The 18940-nt window shown below is 40.6% G+C and overlaps 1 protein-coding gene across 1 annotated transcript in view; it reads right to left on the bottom strand.

The window, feature by feature from the left end:
* Positions 1 to 18940, bottom strand: part of crym (crystallin, mu) — a 200890-nt gene that overhangs the window by 160767 nt on the left and 21183 nt on the right. The window lies entirely within an intron of this gene.

The raw sequence follows: 18940 nt of genomic DNA, 5'->3' as shown, positions 1-18940 counted from the left end.
GACGAAACACAGTCAGTCAATGTTCCATGGCGGCGTCACGTCTCTGTCTACTGTCGGTTTGTTTTGTACCAGTGTGTCTAGCGTTTGTCTTGAGAAGTTCTCACTAGTGTCTGCGTCTTTATCCACCCATCGTTTTACTGATTGTCAAGATTGAGGGACTTACACACACTCATCGCGATCGCGCTCATAACATCATGGATTATACACAACAACAACCTGGCGCTGGCACTACTAACCAGCGATCAGAGACCACTCACCTACAACCGGGCGGATCTCCTTCAGCTCCGATCCTCTGCATTAATCCAGCAAAAACCACCAGTTGCACTCCCACCGGAGATCAAACCAAGGCGAAGAGGCAGACGAGGAGGCGTAAGAACTAGACTCCGAAAGCGTCCCTTCAGGCCCCCCCTCCCTTCCATCATACTAGCGAACGTTCGTTCTCTCAGGAACAAAATGGACCTGCTGCACGCCAAGTGCTCCATGGAGAGAGGCTACAGGGATGCCTGCATCATCGCGCTCACCGAAACCTGGCTGGATGAAGAGGTCTCGGAGTCCGAGGTCAGCCTTGATCATTTCACCATCCTAAGAGCTGACAGGACCCATCAGTCAGGCAAAGTGAGAGGTGGTGGGATCTGCATCTATGTCAACAACAGATGGTGTGATAACATCAAGATCCACAACAAGATCTGCACACCAGATGTGGAGATGATGACGTTGAGCCTGCGTCCCTTCCACCTCCCGAGAGAATTCCAGACGGTGGTTGTCACCTGTGTTTACATCTGCCTGAGCGCCAACGCTAGGGTAACAGCAGAACAAGTAGCCGACAACGCTAACAACATGCTAGCCGCCTACCCGGAGGCTCCAGCGTTTATCCTGGGTGATTTTAACAACTGCAGACTCAACGATGTTCTGCCATCCTTCCACCAGTTCGTGGATGTTCCAACGAGGAAGGAGAACACTCTGGACTTGTGCTATGGCAATGTTGCTGATGCCTTTACCGTACGTGCCTTCCCGCCACTCGGTTTCTCTGACCACAACGTCATCTTCCTCCTTCCGCAGTACAAACCGGAACTGAAACGGATCAAACCAACAACCCACAGCGTCACCCTCTGGTCGGAGGACGCTATTGAGCAATTACAGGGCTCTCTAGCCTGCACGGACTGGGGTATTTTTCAGGGCACACTGGACGAGAGGGTATCCACCATCACTGACTACATCAAGTTCTGTATCCACACCACCATCCCCACCAGAACTGTCAAAAGATACCCCAACTCCAAACCCTGGATTACCCCCCACATAAAACATGCACTTAAAGAAAAACGGACAGCATTCAGGAATAAAGACTGGGCCACTCTCAAAATACTCAACAGACAAATAAAGAATGACATCATCAGAGCCAAAATGCAATATAAAAACAAACTGGAGCAGGAGTTTAGCAACATGAACACAAAACAAGCATTCCAGAGAATCAAGAAACTTACAGGTCAAGAACATAACCACCATCACCAACCAAGCTCGGAACCTCTTCATCTTGCAAACACCCTGAACAGTTTCTTCAACCGGTTTGACATCCATGACCACACCTCCACCTGTGAGGAACTTCTCAGAACCCTTTCCTCCCATGAACCTCACCACCCGCCCTTCACAGAGGAGGATGTGCAGTAGCAGCTGGCCAGGTGCAAAGTTGGTAAGGCACCTGGGCCAGACGGCATCCCGGCAAAGGTGCTGAAGTGCTGCGCAATGGAGCTCTCTCCCATCTTCCACTCCATCTTCTGGGAATCCTACAGGACAGCAACAATACCCACCCTCTGGAAAACATCAACTATTACACCTGTACCCAAGAAACCACGCCCCTCAGAGCCCAACCACTTCCGTCCGGTCGCACTCACCCCAATAATCATGAAATGCATGGAGAAAATCATACTACAACTCATCTTACCTTCTGTCAGCACACAATTGGACCCATACCAATTTGCATACCGGCTGAAAAGGGGGACAGAGGACGCAGTGGCATGCCTTCTCCACTCCCTCCTTCACCATCTCCAGATTTCCTCCCATAACTTTGCCTCAGTTCTGTTTGTTGACTTCAGCTCCGCATTCAATACAATCCAGCGCCATCAACTCATCAAGAAACTACAGCACCTGAATGTCACCCCTCTCCTCATCCACTGGATAAACAACTTTCTCAGCAACAGGCCACAGACAGTGAAAATAGGGACTACAACATCATCAACCATTATCACCAACACTGGAACCCCCCAAGGTTGCGTACTCAGTCCCTTCCTGTACACACTTTACACAAATGACTGCCAGAGTTCACTACCCAACACCACTTACTACAAATATGCAGATGACACAGCCATAGTAGGACTACTTACAGACAACAGTTCCATCACAGCCTACCACCAGTCCATCACAGAATTTGCACTGTGGTGCTCTGATAACTACCTCCAACTCAACATTGACAAGACAAAAGAACTGGTTATTCATGCATCAAAATCACCCCCTGGACTCACTCACATCACTATACATGGCCAACCAGTGGCACAGGTCAGCACTTTCAAATATCTTGGTCTCACCATTGACAATAAGCTTAACTTCAATGAACATGTCACCATTACACAGAAACGTGCACAACAGAGACTGCAATACGCAAACTAAGATCACTGTATGTTGCCCCCCATCTTCTTCTGCTACTCTACAAAAGCATCATCCAACCCCTTCTACTCTACTGCTCCCCCTGTTTCTTCACCATACTCAATGTCATCAGCAAGAACAAACTCATTAAAATCTCACACTTAGCATCCAAGATAATACAGCTTCCCACCCCCAGCCTCACTGATGCAAATGATACAGCCATCATACGCCTTGCACGCACCATAGTAAGCAGCCCTGACCATCCCCTGAACCGGTTCTTCACCCTACTCCCATCTGGCCGCAGATACAGAGCCCTGGACTGGAAAAAAGCGCACTTTAAGAAAAGTTTTATACCCTCAGCAATCACTGCACTTAACAAACTCCCGTGACACTACCCATTGGGTGTGTTATATGTTATATGTTATACGTTATATGTATGAGGCTGTGTACATCCTGCATGGAATGTAACAATGACATGTGTGAAAAAGAATATCCTTATAGGACAATAAAGACTAAAGAAAGAAATTACCTTTAATTACTGAATGGTTTACTCCAAGTGGGAGGGGCTTATCATTTTTATGAGGGCCTTTCAGTGTTGTTCAGGAGCTTGTAGAGTGAGTTGGTTGGTAGTTGTTGCTCTGCTTTGGGTCAATTTATTGACTTCCAAAAGTTTGTTTGTGAATAACTTCGAACAGTTTATTTTAATTTTTGTTTTTTTTGTCTCTTTTGGATTTTTACTGTAAATGCTATTTTGCACTCTATTGGAAAACCTTTGTTTTGCACTTATTGGAATAAAAAACACACTTTTTGACTTCATCTTCACGTCACTTCATTTTTACGCCTCCATCTGCCGGTACATTCAGAGGTGCTGCTACTGTTTGAAATATCTTTGCAGGGACGGATTATGGCGATGACGTGCCCTGGGCACGGGTGTCTCAAAGGCCCCTTTCACCACATTTTGCGACAATTTATTAAGTTATTTTTTACATTTTTGCTAAATCGTACATATTTTACGAGTTGCCCAATTCGTATGAATTAATTCTGGGCACAGTAGCCTACCTACTCTTCCTCTCTCATCTCCCTCTCCTTCTCTCTTTCTTCTCAGTCTATTTATCTTGTATATCTTCTCTTCCCAAAACTGAGCTTTGATTGACATAGTCTTTGCAAACTGATTATTTATGTCGGTCGGTTAAAAATTCTATCTTAAAACAGCTGTTTTGCCTCTTATCTCGCACTGTGCGCCCGTTAAGTTAATTCAAGCACCATTCGCGCTCGGCTAGCGCTTCTGTGAACATAAAGCCCGCCAACTGTGATGTGATTGGTCATCTGGTCACTCAGTGTTTGAGTTCTGAAGCTGCTCAGATGAGAAGGTCGGTTATCGTCGCGAACGCGATGTGCGAATCATTGCCACCCGCACCACATTAGAGTTAATATTAGGCAATTATTTCACAACGTTCATATAGCTTGCCTTACACAGAAAAATTACAGAGGTCTGGACCTCAAGGCCCAAGGGTACCGCCCTTTATATTAGCCTACGCAATGATTTTCACTCGCCTCTTTAGATGTCCCTCTTAACAGCGCAGCAAAACATAAAAATGATTCATTTGATTTATTTACCAGTTAATACTTTGCAACTGCAAAAAAAATTAAAAAATAAATCACAATATTCAACACAATTCTACTGAAAAAATAAATATTTGAAAAAATTTGACAGGGCCCCCTGCTGGCCCAGTGCCCTGGACAAGTGCCCAATAGAGCATCACAGTCCCGCCCACAGCCGGTGCCGGAAGTAAAAATTCAATACAATTTCTCCATTCACAATTGGGGTATAAGCCATAAAAACGTAACCATACATGGTAGACTTAAAACCAGCTACGGCTGTGATTGTATATGCTCATATAAAGGCCAAAAGTTCATGGGGCACTAACCTTGTTTTGAGATAAATGCCTTTTATTCGCAATGTCTTGGATAAGTACTTCATTACCCACAATCCTGAACAATCCCACAGTGATGCATCTGATTGGTGGAAGTCGTGTAAGTGTCTGGTTACCCCGCGAAGGTCCGTGAAGACTGAAGATCGTGTAATGACGTAGGGCTAGCTCATTGGTCGCATGTCAGAGGCGCCCGCGCCATTGGATGTGCAGTTGCCGCAGCACAGCCTATGAGCGAGCCACATGCTGAATGTGTTAGCTGTGCAGATGCAAATGCGTTTTACACATAAGCTTCAGTAAATCGTGGAAAAGGAGTTTCCCTGTACATGCACTATATAAAATTCAGTGGAGGAAAAAGTTCACGTGGCCGTCGTCAGATTTGGAAGTCGCTCAAAAGGCTCTTTCGCGGTTGTGGCTTCAGTCGACTTCAGTGAGGTGCGGTGGTTTATGGGATGAGTAACGTTAGTTCCTTCGCTCGGAAATGAAAATATGTACACAGTCTTGTACCTTTGACTTTTTTGGATTTTCTCTTCGTTTTTTCACTCGAAATGATATGTTGTATGCTTATGAGTTCAGCCGTAGCTGGTTATCCTCAGACATGCTGTACAACTCTTTAGATACGGATTCTTTCAAACGTCAATGGGAGAAATGAATGGGAAATTTACTTCCGGCACCAAAGCTCTCTCGGGCTGTGGGCGGGACTGTGATGCTCTATAGGCCCGTGCGTTAATCCGTGCCTGTATCTTAGGGGCCTCTTTGTGGCAGTTGGCACACCTCTGTCTCTGTTACAGTTGGTGTCAGAAGTTTTTTGTACCGCTGAGGTGAAGTGGACATTCTTGTTTTTTTTGCAATGCAACCAAAGACAAGGAATCAGCCTGATGAAAGCAAAATGCCAGATGTGGACCAGAGTGAAGTCGAGGAGGATCCAGATGAAGGAGTGCAGTCTACAATGGTTTCTGGGGCTGGAGCTGATACTGCTGTTACTGCTCTGGCACAGATGTTCAAGTCCTTTATGGAGACTTAAGAGAGAGAGACAGTCTGACGAGAACAAAATGTTAAAGTGTTAAAGATGCAACTTGACATGGAACGTATCTGTCATGGATCAGTTTCTGACAAACCAGCACCAAGGGTGATAGACTAGGAGCCATGGCTTGCGAGACTGGAGGGCTCTGATGATATTGAGCACTATTTGCTGACATTTGAGAGACTTGCAGAGGTGTACCAGTGGGTTAAAGAAGACTGGGCCATTCACCTCATACCGTTGCTAACTTGTAAGGCTCACTCAGTCAATGACTGGGCTACCTTACTCCTGTCAGCCACTCGACCTTTGGATAGAAACAACTATAAATCTGAACTCGAAGCAAAAGCTGTCGCGGTTCATGAATTCGCTGACTCTTTCTTGCCTTGTATTGTTGTGTGTGCAGGTGGGCGTTGTCGCCAGCTGCATCTGATCAGCGGTGCCAGCTGCATCTGATCAGCAACACTGTTTATACTCACAGTTTTCGTCTTATGTTTGTCAGATCGTTGTGGATGTTTCCCGGTGTGTTTCTTGTCTCCTGCCTGTCTTCAAGTTCCCCGTGTTGCACTTTGGATTCTGTGTTTCAGTTCCCATCACTCTGCCTTTTTCCATGGAGGAAGTATCTTCTAGTTCCTGAGTCTGTTCGGATATCGTGTTGGACATCCTTCATCCCTTTACCACCACGGGAGACCGGGCGTCCCTGCGCTGCCAAGAGCGATTGTTCCCGGACACTTGCACAACCTGACCACTCATTACATTTCAACTGACTTGTAATTAATAAACATCTTTTTACTTGCTATTGAATCCACTGTTTTACTTTACGTAACAAAAGCAAGGATGGATTCAGCTTCTACAGAATGAGAAGCAACTGCTCAACAACAAGAAACGCAAACAACGTTCCAAGGGTGAAGTATACTGTGAAGCAGAGCCTCAAGTGCCAGCGCCGCCATAAGAAGCATGTTGAATGCCATGTTGAATTGTCCTGTAGCCCATCCCAGCCTTGTGCAGGTCTGCAATTTTATCTGATGTCCTTACAAAGCTCTCTGGTCTTGGCAGTTTAGTTCGGAACGGGGCACGGTTCGCATGAAAAATCGCTAATGTGAACGCTGTCATGGGACCCGGGTGCGCACTGGGGTACCGAACCCGAGACTACCTGGAGGAGGTGGTCTGAGTTCGGTTGCTCCCGAACCGTGCCGCGGTTCGCGTGAATGTGAAAGCCCTAAGGGGGCTTTTACACTGGGCTCGTTTGCTGCGGTCCGAGCCCGAGCGCGTTTGTTCCCGGCGCCCCCCGCAGCATTGGTCTGGTTTCACACTCAACTTGATTCTATCGAACCTTGGTGCGTTTGCGTGCATATTACGTCATCGCAAATGTGAACGGCGCACGATAGAAAACAGAACGCGGGGCAATATTGTGTTTTTTTATTAATTCGCTGCTATTATGTGCAGTTGAGTGAACAATACAGGTTTACTGTGCGTGTGTCACATAAGATGGCCTTCTGCTGCTTGCAAACGGACTCTTTTGAGGAGACAGTGGATTTCTAAATTTGGTGCCCTGATTTCACGCGCAATGCACGAATACACTGCAGGCTCACTCTCGCTCGTATCCAAGGTAAATCATCAACACTATCATCCCTTACAAGTGTTTTATTTAACTGAATACATCACAATAAGCTAAAACGCTTGCGCAGGTCACTTTACTTCCTGAACAAGTGCGCACCCGAGTCCGTGCTGCTTTCACATTCACGGTTAACCGCGGCACAATTAAAGACTTCTACATGCTTTGTAAGTGGGAAAGCCTGCAAAATCGGCAGTGTATCAAATACTTGTTCTCCCCACTGTATATGACCTTCCTTTCAGCATCAAGGATGATGAGCATGATCGTCGGTTCCCGAAGACAGGTTCCCAGGTGTCACTGAGTTCAACCAACTCATGGTTATTTCCGGAAGCTAGGTCAGACAACAGAAACTTGTAAAGGAACAGCTGAAAAGACAAGTGGGTCAGGTGCAGGGTGACATCATATACTGTGAGGGAGATAATAAAAACAACTACAAGCTAAAGAATCTCCTCTGTCTCCCTGCTTTCATTGGTTCCACCCCAGACATCTGATGACCTTTGTATAGGTTGTAATTTTACTGTCCATAACGTAACTCAGTATGAGCAGAGCTTTCATTTGAGCCTAATATTAAGGCTCTATATGACGATTATGAAATATTGACATTTAAAGAGCCAAAAATTGGCAGCCATCTTGAATTTGAAGGTCAAAACTAGGTCAAATCAATAAATCTACATCATTTATGAATTTCTTGACCCAAATAATCTCATAAACCATGTATTATGCAGCACTGTGGGCAAAACCATTAAAAAGTTAATTTCCAGCTTAGCCGACGGCAGCCATTTTGGATATCGGGCTCTCACAAAAGTTCCCCACATTTTTGTGAGGGGCGCCCCGGCTAATTTTTTTCTTTAACCTTTATAGATGACAAATCCAGTGAGAAACGAACCTTCGCTCTCCACGGTCACGGAACTGCTATAGATGACCGATATGCTTTTCAAAATAAAAAATGTATAGCCTACCGGGTAGGTCATTTAGCATGTGATTCAATCTCATTAAGCAGCAATCAGCAGAAAGCCAATGCAAAGCCCAGTTATAGGTGTGCACATACGATCGTTTATATTCATATTTAACATACAGAACATAACTGTTTAATATAATCCCAGATTTATGAATGTGTATGTCTGACCAAACAATTAAAATGTTAATTATGCAAGAAAACCTTGTGCTTGGTCATCTGAACCACTTGTTTAGACTTTTATTAATTTAGTAAATTAGGCACACATTTTAACAAAGCCAAAACTGTTTTTTTTTTTGTAACAAGTAAATACGTTCGTTGATATAGCACAAAACACTCTTTTTCGCCACCTGCTGGAGTATTTATGTAATATGAAGAAATTGTCACTGAACGAATCAGTGAACAAATCTGAAACTAATCATTTTGGTGAACGAACTGAAAATAAACGAGTCTCTGGAAAGAATAACAATTTCTTTCCAGAGAAACCCCCCTTCTCCCCCCCTCCCCCCCTCTTTATATTTTTTTGAGTGCAGTGTGTGTATCTGCCAAAATAGTCTGTCTGAGAGATGGAGAAGAAACGCAAGGAATGTGCAGAGAAATAACGTGAAAAATAGATTCAGAGTACAGACCCTTCGAGCAGACGCTGTAAAATGTGTCAAAATATAGGCCTATGTTTTCTGCAGCAGCAGGACCTTCATCAGCTCCAGTGGCTGTGGCTGATGATGATAGCGAGGAGGATCAGGAGAGAGATGAGAAAGTGTAGAGCCTGCGGTAAGCAGAACTACTTTCAAACACAGTTACGCATTATTTCGACCTCTGCATAGTTGATGATTACCGCAATTTACTAGAAATTTAATGAGACGCGTTTGTAAACCATATTTTCCGCCTAAATAAAAGCTTGATGCATTTTCTGTCAAAAATAAAATATCATGTGCTGATCTCTTTCAAGTATAGAAATTAGAACAAAACTAATTATGAAAGTTTCCTTTATTTTACAGTGCATTTGTTTTACAATATATGGGTATTACTGTCATGGGATTAATATTACTATTATTATGTAGTAGTAATGTAGACACTGACACCCGAATCTCCCTAAAAGGCCCGAGTTCCACCCACCACAGTTTTACCAAAAATCCCGTGAGAACATTGGTATTGCTATGCCAATGCAGCTTATAGCTTGTTTTTTGGATTCATCACTGTGGAGTATTGTTCAATTGTATTAATAAATGACAATTTTGTACTTATTTCATCTGTTAACTCTTACTTATTCCTACTCACTCGTTACATGGCATTAGTGGTTTTAAGGAATAGGAGTTGGTATATATTCAAGGGCGTGCAAAGATGGGTGATGTTTATGATCATATGTAGTGGGCCAGTCTGGGTCAAAATGCCCAACAGCATCTTGCTGCAGACTTGCACTTGCACTTTTTTTTTTATTATGCTTGCAAACAATATAAAGATGACAATCATGGTAAACAATTTTGTAACAAAATTGCAAACATGTCTGTACAAATATAACAATATGTACAATGTCATCTGAACATACTGACTAAAACTAAGAAAAATAAATAAATAAAAGCAATAGATGATAGAACAAACAATAAATAAAAGGTCATGAGGGTAAGATATTATTTTATACATGTTATGTGGATAGCAGATGAACCCAATAGCAGACAGCAGAAAACTTAAACAAGGGGTTTATTAAAGACAAAACAGAAAACAAAACCCACGATGGGGCAAAACAAGACAGGATAGACTAAGACTCTGACAATAAACAAACAACTAAGACAGGAACAAACACTTCTCTTAACAAGACTTCCAACAAGTAACTCACGGTTTGAACACACACAAAGTAGGCTATGTCTCAACATCAAACAATGAACCGGCACACAAGGGGATTAAATAGGGAACACTTATGACGAGGACAGGTGAAACTGACTAGACAATAATGACAAGACGAGGGTAACAAGGGGGCAAGTAGACAACAAGTAGACAACACAAGCACATGGCCAAACACTAAGCCATGTGCTTGCACACAAAACATGATTCTGTCATGATCCTGCCTCACGACTAGGGAAAATCAAGGGCAAGAGGGCAGAATCATGACAATACATCATTTAGTGTACACAAATTAAAGTCATTACAATTTAAAATTGTTTTAATTGCTTTCTTATTTACTGAGGATGAAATAGTGTTAAGGTACATTTTAAATTATTTTTTAAAAAAAAACAATAAAAATTGGTTTGTTGGTGGTGAATTTACATTTATGGATATAAATTTGCCAATAAAATAAATTAAATTAGTAAAGCAGGCTTTTTTTTTAGTAGGGTCAGAATCAAAGTATCCAAAAATAATGTCTTTAAGGGTTACTGATCTTGCTGGATATTATCTTTAATATATGTGTCAATATTTTTCCAGTTGTTTGGTATAGAAACATGACCAAAATAAATGATAAACAGTTTCTGTGTGAACTTGGCAAAATGAGCATCTTGTGTCAATATTACTTTTATATTTAATCATAAAATATTTAACAGGGTAAAATGTATTTATTATTTTGCAGGACACTTCTTTTACTTCATTAGTTAGAAAATATTTTTGTTGTAGGGACCAAATCCTTTTCCAATTTAAATTTTGAAATAAATTATTCCAGTAAGAGATTGCAGGAGAAACAGAAATTATATCTACAAGAAAAAGGGATCTAACTTTATTGTTTCTATCTTTTTTCCCCTGAAAAACATATTTTACCAATAGGAGTTTCAGTTAGCTCAGAAAAAGTAATTACAGTAGGAGACTGAATGCTGTTTTTAAAGAGGATACGGATTCCTGTTGGTATTGCTCCCATAACTATAGCAAACTCTTTGGGGGTAACTGGCATATTGTATTCAGAAAGAATTTCTGTGTAATTCATTAAAAAACCTTGGTTGTTAAATAGCTGACGTACGAAAAATAGCCCCTTATTAAACCATTTAATTACGTGCTATAACGCCACCAAAATTTCCCCCCAAAAGTTATATTTTGCAGCTTGCGTTCATCAAAATATTATGTTATATTATTTATTTGGCATTCAAGTAGTCAAAGACTGTTTTAATATAACAGCAAAGCTAATGACCATCAAGGATACAAAGGAACTATCAGGTCTATACAATTTAAAAACAAACAAACAAAAAAACATTAAAGCTGCAGTCCGTAGCTTTTTTTGGGTTAAAAATGATCCAAAATACATATTTGAGAAAATACATAACCAGCCAGTGTTCAACACTATCTGCTTGCCGTAGCTCGATTCAAAGCGGTAAGCTTGTAATAATGTTTTTGATTCCAGTGGTACTGGTGGATTTCCGCGGGAGATTCGAGCATGTCTTTGCGTCATTACGTCACATCTGTACACATAAAGAAGGAGTCTCGGCTAGTAGGCTATGTTGCGTGTGAGAATGTTGGAGGTGGAGATTTATAGCCTTTTCTCACAGCACTTGATATAATTAAACTTATCAATTTGATGGCGGATCCAGAAAGGTTCAAATTTAAAATGCAAAAGACTTCGTTCGGACTTCGGAGTGACTACAGAAAGAAGAGACTGCAACCGGCCCATGCGAAAACAAGGATACATATCGGAAGGACATTACATGTAGTCACGCAATGCTTGCTTATGTTGTTAACATTAACAATTTGAGAACAAAGTATAATTTGCACGGTTTTGCGTGATATGATAACTTAAAGCTGCAGTCGGCAAGTCTGACAGATTGAGTGGACTTAGGCAAAATTTTGAATGTTTACAACTCTCATGCGGCATGCCCCTCCCCCATTATCAACGGATACCCTCCCACCGAGTTCGTGCTCGTCAGTGCGTGTGCACCAGGTTATCTGTGAACGCGCCCGTCTCATCAGCATCCATCAACACCATGGAGTATTTGGAGGTATGCTGCCCTGGCTAATCTACCGATAGATTGCAATTGCTAATGTCATTTATACTCTAAATGAGCTTACTTGATTTGTTAGTGTTTTGAAAGCGAGACACATCCGCCATCACTCTTCGTTACTGCGCGAACTTCCGGCGTGTGCATGTGATTGTAACGTGTGCGAGGGGTGGCGTGTGCCCGATCTGTGATTGACAGTCAGATCTCACACCCCCCTGCGCTGATTGGACCCGATGATCCGGGAGCTGTGGATTTTTGCAAAACAAATAACACGCTCCAGGTGGAGTTAGAAGCTCTGTTTTTTTTCTAAAACCACTTTATTTATGTTGTTCTGTCGGATTATAGTGTCGATTTAACTGAATATGATAAAAAAAATTTTGCCGACGGCAGCTTTAAGCGATTGTTAGATTTAATCAGCGCGATTTCAGAACCAGAACAAAGGTGGATGTTTCTTACTAGTTCAGATGACATTTTCCGGTGAAAATTCTTATGTTGGTCATACTTCCAAAAATAATAATCTGTGATTCTGAGTGCGTCTCCATATCAGCGCGGTGACTGACAGCCTCACAGTCTCCTCAAACATTGTGTTCATCCGCGCTGTGCCGTGTCGTAATTATCACGTAAAGTTGATAATTCCGCGAATGACTGCAATTGCAGATTTCGAACAGAGATGTAGTCCATGAGCCAGGGGGGTCCATCGGTATCATCGGGGGGACAAATGCTATCGTTGTTTTTTGGCAAGGTATACACCCCTAGTACTAGAAAAATCACGATAGCAGTGCAGGGGTGGTAGCGAAATCACTTTTTTCAGCTTATGAAGTTACTAACCCCCTAAAATAAATTCCGTTTTTGAAATCTGGTGTATATCTGGTTTAGGCTCATGCTAGGGATATTGTCAATATTCTATAATATGGTGCTTGGTATCGTTGGAAAGGGGACCTTTTAGGCTTTCATTGAAGCCCAGTACTGAATCTGTCTGACAAACACAGAGGTCACATGACTTCTTTAAACCAGAAATAACACAAATTTTTTCACAATTTCCACCTAAACTGTATGCTTTCTTTTATCCCTGTGGCATGAAAGAACACCAGGGACACAAAACTCAACAACTTCAATACTCAAGGCACTCTGATGACTCAGAAAATGTATAATATACCCATACTAATTATTTGTGAGAGCCTTAAATTAGATTTGTGCAGCCAGCACAAGTCTTCAAAATAGAATAGAGCCAATAGAATGGACAAAATGGATGGAGACCTATTAGTTGTAAAAGTCAATAAAGAAACAGGTTGTAAAGTGAATATCACCATACAGAAGTCCATATTTGATCCACTGAACATATTTCTGCCCATCGAACATTTACTTTCTAGACATTGACTCCTGATGTAGGTGAACATATTTCTGGCCAAAGGGTCCAGGTGTTTTAATATATAATCTCATAGACTCCTTCTGAAGATAAATCAGCCAGACATTAGTCCATATTTGTCCTACTGAACATATTTCTGGTCAAAGGGTCAAAACGTAACACTGTATATTCTCATAGATTATTTCTAATGTTACCTCATATAGTCAATATGTCCATAAATAGTCCATATTTGACCAACTGAACATATGAGCAAAGAGTCCTCAAAAGGCAATGCAAAACAGGATAATAGATCCTGTATGCAATGCAATGCAACAACAACTGTTATATCTTCAATACACAATGGAATGAGTTAGTTATTGTTTGCATTGTAATGCAACTAGTGCATATCTTATGTAATTCTTCAATGCATACCGTTAGATGGGCAATGCTTTGCAACAGCACTAACTGTTTTGTCTTTAGTGCACAACGGAATGAGTTAGTTATTCTATGCATTGTAAAGCAATAAGCTCATTAATCTTTTTTCGTCAGTACACAAATGAATAAGTTTGTTGTTGTATGCATAGCAATAAAGCAAGTATGTACTTGTTTTATTGCAATGCATACAACAACAAACTTATTCATTTGTTTGTTTATGTTTATCTTATGTTATGAAAACTTATGTTTTCTCTTTGTTTAAGCTTATGTTTATCTTTAATGCCCAACGTTCGTGCAATGCAAAGCAACATTGGTAAATGGTAAATGGACTGCATTTATATAGCGCTTTCACAGACCCAATGGCCACCAAACCGCTTTACATATTGCCTCACATTCACCAATTCACTCACTCATTCATACACCGACGGCGGTGTCAGCCATGCAAGGCGCCATCCAGCTCGTCAGGAACAGCGGGGGTTAGGTGTCACACACACACACACACACACACACACACAGCTGGGGTTAGGTGTCTTGCTCATGGACACCTCGACACTTGGTCAGGTGGAACCAGGGATTGAACCACCAACCTTCCGGTTTGTAGACAACCTACATGAACCACTGTGCACAACGGAATAAGGCAATTGTTCTATGCATTGTTATGCAACAGCTCATGCTATGATTTCTCTCAATCAGTACAGGAATTAATGTTAGTTGTAGTGAACAATGCAATGCAAAACACAAACGTGTTTTCTTTTCATTGCACAGAGCAATTAGTTAGAGCAATGCAATGCAATGCAATGCAACAGTACGTACTCTTCAATGTACGTCGGAATAAGTTAATTATTGTATTCATTGTAATGTTTTATCGTCAGTACACAAATAAATAAGTTAGTTGTTGGATGCAATGCAATGCGAAAGCACATGTTATGGGTTTATTTTTTCATTGTACAGAGGAATAAGTCAGATCTTTTATGCAATCAAATGTAAAAGCACAAGCTTTATCTTTTAGTGCACAGCGGAATGAGTTAATTCATGCATTTCAATTATTCTATGTTAATGTCATTTTGTATGTTATTCTCCAATGCACAACCTTAGCTCGTCTGTGCAGTGCAATGATGCAATGCTAGCCTGGTTAAAACCAGACCATTCTCAGTAGTAACTGAGTAAGGGTCTGGCAAAGCTTCATAGACAAATCATTTCCAAAGGGGCGTCCCCAACGGACATTGCTCAAATGCCTCTGGGCGCAATTGGATAGACCTAAAACCAATCAGAGCGATGAAGGAGATGACGTATGCAGACTTTTGCCGAATCCAGTCGGTAAGACAGCGATAACATCTTTTTTAGATATGAAGGCTTTTAACGAAAAGGAACATTTTAAATCGCTTAAAACAGACGCGATAGCTGATTCGAATGAGTGATGTTCCATGGCGGCATCCATCCATCCATCCATCCATCCATCCATTCTACAAAATCTGCTTCACCGTCGCTGCGCTGTCGTCATCGTGTAAAGCCCGCCCCAACGTTTCTGATTGGTGCCTCGATTTCGACGGATTAGAAATGGGCTTGAATGAGCTCTTTGCCAGACTACTTGCAGAGCAAATCTAAATTTGCCGGAAGTTGTCTGGGTTTTTCCAGGCTAATGCAATGCTTCATTACACATCGGAATGAGGTAGTTCTTTCTATGCATTGTAATGCAACATCTTGTAATGTTTTTTTCCGTCAGAACACAAATTAATAAGTTAGTTATTGTATGCAACGCAATGTGAAAGCACATGTTAATTGGTTTGTTCATTGCACAAGTACAAGTACGAGGAACAAGTTAGATGCAAAGCAATGCAATAGCAAAAAAAAAAAATAGGTCTTCAATGCACGGCGGAATGAGTTAGTTCTTATGCATTAATACAACAAGTGCATAGCTTATGTTATTCTCAAATGCACAAAGTTAGATTGTGTGTACAATGCAACAGCTCACATGTTATCTTTTCATTGCACAACGAAATTAGGTCGTTTTTCTATGCATTGTAATGCAACAGCTAAATGAAATGATTTACCTTCAACACACAATTGAATAAGTTAGTTATTGTATGCTATGCGAATGTGTCGTGTTTTCTTTTCATGGCATAGAGGAATAAGTTAGATATTTAATGCATTGCATTTCAACAGCAAAAATTATATCTCTAAAATGCACATCGGAATGTGTTAGTTATGCATTGCAAAAGCAAAAATGTTATCTCTTCAATGCACAGCGTAATGAGCAATTACTGTATGCATTGCAATGCAACATGTGCATAATTATATGTTATTCTTCAATGCACAATGTTAGATCTTTTATGCAAAAGGACACATGTTATCTTTTCAATGCAGAACGGAATGAGCTAATTACTGTATGCATTGCAACAAGCGCATAGACTTACAGGTTACATCTTATTATGTTATATGTTATATTATATGCTTCAATGCACACCGCTAGATCGTGTGTGCAATGCAATGGCAACAGCAAATGAGGTTTTTTTTCGTAATGCAAAAATCGAATGCAATGATTTCACTTCAATACACAAAGGAATTAGTTAATAGTTAGTTGCAGCATGCAATGCAATGCAAAAGCACTTATGTGTTTCTTATTGCACAGAGGAATACGTTAGATTGTGTGTGCAAAGCAAATGCAACAGCACAAATGTTACCTCTTTAATGCCCAACGGAATGAGTTATTTCTGGTATGCATTCCAATGCAACAAGCACATAGCCTTATATGTTATTCTTCAATGCCCACCGTTAGATCCTGTGTGCAATGCAATGCAACAGCGAATGAGGGGGTTTTTTTGTAATGAAAAAGCTAATGCAATGATTTCACTTGAATACATGAATGAATAAGTTGCAGCATGCAATGCAATGCCAAATCACATATGTGTTTCTTATTGAACAGAGGAAAAAGTTAAAACTTTTATGCAATGCACAGCACATGTGTTATCTCTTCAATAAACAAAGGAATGAGATAGTTATTGCAATGCAAAAAGTAAATAGCTAATGTTATTCTTCAGTGCATACCTTAGATCGTATGTGCAATGCAATGCAAAAGCTCATATGTTTTGTGTTTTCTGTCCATTGCACGGGTGTACAAGTTAGATATTTTATGCAATGCAATGCAAAAGCACAGATGTTATCTCTTCAATGCTTAACGAAATGATCTAATTACTGTATGCATTGCATTGCAACATGTGCATGGTTATATGCAATGCAAAACGTTAGATCGTGAGTGCAATACAATTCAACAGCGTATTTTTTTGTAATACAAAAAAGCTAATGCAACGATTCAATACACAAATGAATAAGTTTGCAATGCGTGTATGTTATATGTTGTCTTTTCATTTCACAGAGGAATAAGATAAAAGTTTTATGCAATGCAATGCAACAGCACTATATGTTATCTCTTCAATAAACAACAGAATGAGATAGTTCTTGTTGAAGTGCAATGCAAAAAGTAGCATATATGTTATTCTTCAATGCACAACGTTAGATCGTATGTGCAATGCAATGCAAAAGCACAAATTTGACCTTTTTTTGAGTTTTTTTGTAATGCAAAAAGCTGGTGTGCATTATTATGTATTAATAATGCAATCATGCAATGATTCACTTCAATACATAAATGATTAAGTCAGTTGCAGCATTAGGTCGATGCTTCAATGCTCTTCAAGATAGTTCTTGTATGAAGTGCAATGCAAAAAATAGCATATAGTAGCAATGCAACAGCTAAATTTCAATGCAAATTCAAGCTCTTCAATTTCAAGCTCTATAATGCACAACGAAATGAATTATTTCTGGTATGCAAGGCAATGCACCAAGTGCATAGCCTTAAATGTTATTCTTCAATGCACACCGTTAGATCGTGTGTGTAATGCAATTCAACAGCGAATTAGTTTTTTTTGTAATGCAAAAAGCTAATGCAATGATTTCACTTTCAATACATAAGTTATGTAGAATAAGTTAGTCGCAGCATGCAATGCAATGCAAAAGCACAAATGTGCTTCTTATTGCACAGAGGAATAAGTTAGATCGTTATATCATCCAGACATTAGTCCATATTTGACCTACTGAACATATTTCTGGCGAGAGACTATTTGATCTTGAACTTTCTACACATACTCAATGACTCCTTCTGATGTTACACCAGATACCAACATAGTGTCGGCCCAGATCCGGCCCACATCTGGTACATATGGATTCCACAGTTATGCTGCTATGTTGCTGTCTGGGACATCAGGCATGCAGTAGTCCATATGTGACATACTGAATATATTTAGGGGTAAAGAGTTCTCGATCTTGAACTATCTACACAACAAGCTTACATTAGCGACTATTCCCCACCAATTCACAAGAGAAAAAGTATTTTGTACTTACATTTAATACCCCTGGAACTCAATGGAAGTTGATTGAAGATGGCATAGTTGGTAGTGTTGTTATAACCAGTCAACTGAACCAACAATCTTTTCACAAAACTGACAAAACCTTGTCAAACTGTCAAAATCCATCAACATTCCGTGCATGAGCTACTTTCTGACATTCTAACTGAAAGTGGGTGAATATCAAAATACATGATAGAAACATTTTGTTAAACCACTTACAAGTGTTATGTTGACAACACTATTGAAACAATTACTTTGTATTACAACTGTACATTAATAAATAGGCCATTTGGCCCTGGACTAATAGGGTATTCTATTTGTCCATTCTATTGGCTCGATTCTATTTTGAAGACTTGTGCTGGCTGCACAAGTCTAATTTAAGGCTCTCACAAATAAATAGTATGGGTATATTATACATTTTCTGAGTCATCAGAGTGCCTTGAGTATTGAAGTTGTTGAGTTTTGTGTCCCTGGTGTTCTTTCATGCCACAGGGATAAAAGAAAGCATACAGTTTAGGTGGAAATTGTGAAAAAATGGTGTTATTTCTGGTTTAAAGAAGTCATGTGACCTCTGTGTTTGTCAGACAGATTCAGTACTGGGCTTCAATGAAAGCCTAAAAGGTCCCCTTTCCAACGATACCAAGCACCATATTATAGAATATTGACAATATCCCTAGCATGAGCCTAAACCAG

This window comes from Rhinichthys klamathensis, unplaced genomic scaffold, assembly GCF_029890125.1.
Source record: "Rhinichthys klamathensis goyatoka isolate OS25496 unplaced genomic scaffold, OSU_Roscu_1.1 h1tg000035l_1, whole genome shotgun sequence".
Classification (NCBI taxonomy): Eukaryota; Metazoa; Chordata; class Actinopteri; order Cypriniformes; family Leuciscidae; genus Rhinichthys; species Rhinichthys klamathensis.
The sequence above is the reverse complement of the archived record's forward strand: the minus strand, read 5'-3'. Positions and strand labels throughout refer to the sequence as shown.